This window comes from Helobdella robusta (genome assembly GCF_000326865.2).
Source record: "Helobdella robusta unplaced genomic scaffold HELROscaffold_28, whole genome shotgun sequence".
Classification (NCBI taxonomy): Eukaryota; Metazoa; Annelida; class Clitellata; order Rhynchobdellida; family Glossiphoniidae; genus Helobdella; species Helobdella robusta.
The window spans coordinates 1,257,173-1,260,911 of NW_008704435.1; positions in this window are offsets into that span (position 1 = coordinate 1,257,173).

The following is a 3,739-nucleotide window of genomic DNA, read 5'->3' on the forward strand; positions in this document are numbered from 1 at the left end:
ATCATCATCAGCACCACCATCATCACCATCATCATCGTCATTATCATTATCATCATCATCATCATCGTCATCATCATGATCTTCTTCATCAGACTCTTCAGCGAGTGCACATCGTTTAAAAGAGAAGTTGGTCTTCTTCCTTCATTTCACATCAGTCGACACACAACCCCAACAACTACACAACAGCAACAACCACAACCACAGCAATAACATCAACAACATCCATTGGTCGTTCAACAATCGAGTCTGCCTGTCCTGCCTGGGCATCACTGACATCAGACTCAAGCTTCTCACGTCTTTAACGCTCCCAGAATGCCGCCCTACGTCTGATTACAGGTTGCCATGTGATCGCTTCAGAACGGCACCTTCATTCAGAATGTCAGATGTTAACGGTAAGGCAGCATTCGGAGCTAATAGCATCACAATTCCTACTCCTATGTCATAACCTTAGCCATGACATGAAAAACCCTTAGCCATAACCCGTGCCATTATATCATCACGCGACAACACCCTTATCGCAGCATAAAGACCACCCTCCTTTCCAAATGGGCTTCAACAACTCATGTGGTTCTACCAACAACCATAAATAGCGATTCTCTGAAGTCCGCTCTAAAAACACTTCACAATAACTTCATCAAAGCCGCCACAGAAACGTATCAGTCGCCGTTGTTGTTGCCTGACGGATGGCCTCCACCTACACCAAAAATAGATCCAACAGAAGAATCACTTGCCAGGGCAATCAGACGGACCCTAGCCCAACTCCGTTCTGGCCATAGTATTCTTCTAACAGCTACAAAAACAGAATCGACAGTGGGCACCTCAACATCTTTCCTTTCTGCAACAATCATACAGATGATGTACCGCATCTGTTTAGCTGTCCACAAAACACCACAAAACTACAACCAATAGACCTCTGGAGAAACCCAATTGCAGTGGCCATTTGGCTCCGGCCTCGATTGGAACCCTAGGGGTCCCCCAGAATGGGGCAACAAAAACAACAACAACATCAACAACAACAATAACCACAACAACCACAACAACGACTACAACAACAACGTCCAGTGACGACATTATTAATAATGAAAAAGACTTGAACGATAATTGCATCAATCACATTAACTACCGGAACTATATCGGCGACAATAAACAACAACAACATTATTAACAACAATAATGATGATGATGATGATGATAATAAGGACATTAATACAGATAACAGATAATGATGATGACGATGATGACGATAGCATCATGACATCAATGATTAATCAATGATTAATTAATTAATAATCCAACAAAATTTAAAAAGAAGTTGAGAACATTTTTAAATTGTTTAAGTTAAATGTATTAATATTTTATATTTAATTTTATTCATTTTTCAAGTTTAAATGTATCGATGTTTTATTTCGAAGTTTATTCATTAAGAACATGGAAGAATTTAAAAGACATTTATTTTACTCATTTATGTTATTGTGTTATTTTTTTGGGTTATTTACTATGTTATTTCTTGTTTTATGGGAGTCAACCCTAGATAAGCATTTATTGCTAGGCTGACTCTTTTACTTTTTTGTGAATAAGTAGAATTAAAAAAAAAAAAAAAGATGACGACGTAGACGATGTAACATGATGATGATGATGGCATCAAAAGGCAACAATGTCAGAATCATCATCATTTCTGATGATGACAATGGTGATGATGATGACGACGAAAATGATGATGATGATGATGATGTGATGATGACGACAATGATGATGATGATGATGATGTGATAATGACGTCATAATCTGACCTCTGATGCAGACGAAATGGGCTTCCATGTGCCAGGTGGTGTCGGTGGGGCAGGGTACGAGAGCCCTGAGGTCAGGGTCCATCATGGAGACCTCACAGCTGGGTTTGCCACTGCATCTATAGGGTGAGTGGTGTTGTTTGATGGTTTGTTTTGATGTAATTTAATTGTTGTTGTTGTTTGTTGTTGTTTGTGTGGTGTGTTGTTGTTATTTGTTGTTGTTACTTAGTTAGTTGATGTTGTTTTTTTGTCTTTGTTGTTGTTGGTGTTGTTTGTTGATATTATTAATGTTGTTTGTTGATGTTGTTTTGTTGATGTTGTGTTTTTGATGTTGTTTTGTTGATGTTGTTTATTGATATTGCTGTTGTTTGATGTTAGCTGATGTTGTTTTTGTTGTTTATCGCTGGTATTATGGCTTCAATGGTTATGAATTTTTGTTAGTAGCTTTTAATCGACAAATGTTTGCCTTTGAATCAATATGGTGCCATTGCTTGTAGCAATGAAATTGTTGTCATATGTTGAAATGTTGGCTTCAAGTAGTTGGCTGTCGTTTTAATGTCGTCTTTCTTGGCTGCAAAATAAATAATGCGTGGTGTTGAGTTTGTGGTGTTGAGTTTGTGGTGTTGAGTTTGTGTTTGTGTGTGGCGTGGAAACCAGTGGTTGAATGAGTTGTGTCTTCTGTTGTAAGGCGCTAAATAAATTACTTCATTATCATTTATATACATATTTATCTTTGCGGATATTTATTGTCTTTGTTTATTTTTGGTTATTTCCTGTTAATTGTGTTGGTGCACAATTTTAATCGCACGGCAAACAATTTCAATCACGTGACTACCGTTTGATCACGTGGTTATTATTTGTTTATAGGCTTCTGTGCTATGCCTTTTTTTTCAGGTGGCCGCACTTATTTCACGAGTTGTTGTTGTTGTTTGTTGTTGTTGTTGGCGTTGCTTACGGGTATCGACTTGTTGTTTCTGTTTGGGCTGTTGTTGTGCGTAGTATTGTATCATTCATGTTTCCAGGAACCATTCAGGGAGCTTTTACGATGTTATGTCACTGACATCATTGTTTGATTTGACATGGCATGTGATGTTGTTCTGAGATGTTCTCGTTCATTTTGATACTGCTTGTGATGTTGGATGGTTGGATGCGTTGTGAAATTTCACTTTTTTTTCCTAAATGTATCGTCCTAGCACTGATATCATTGTGGTGAGCTTCACAATTTCTGTTGTTTTATTTCTGTCTTTTAAATTTTCAAACATTATTCAGGACTGGAAGATTTGTTATTAATGTACTTATAATGAGATTTAGAGGAAAAATTGAATGCCTACACAGCAGCCAAGTTGGATGTTTTTAAAAATTTGCATTCCCACGAACGTAAATAAGCAACTGCACATTACACGCTCCATGGCATCTTCTTTTACGCCAATATCAAATTCTATTCAATGTTATTCACGCATTGATGACACCGGAGAATGTATCGTTCTTTCTCACTCTTTCTTTCTTTCTCTCTCTCTTTCTCTCCCTCTTTCTCTTTTTTTTTCTCTCTTTCTATTTCTCTCTCTCTCTTTCTTTCTTTCTCTCTCTTTCTTTTTCTCTTTTTCTCTTTGTGTGTGTGTGTGTTCAAACATCCATGTTTGTGGGAGTGTTGTTTTGATGTATATATGCTTGTTGGGTGAATGTGTTGCTGTGTGTGAGTGTGTGTGAGTGTGTGTGGTGTATATGTATATGTTTGTATGTGTGTGTGCGTGTGTGTGGTGTGTGTGTGATTGTAGAACCGTTGGTAGACTGACTGCGTGCGTGAATATACTTTGCGTGTGTTGAATCATCAGTTCGCCTGTGATCTAGAGTTTGATTGCACGTGTTAGTGCATCGGCCTATTTGTTCTGCGGCGTGCCCGCCTGGCGAGAGATGTTTGTGGATCGATGCCTGGCACACCTCGCACGTCAATA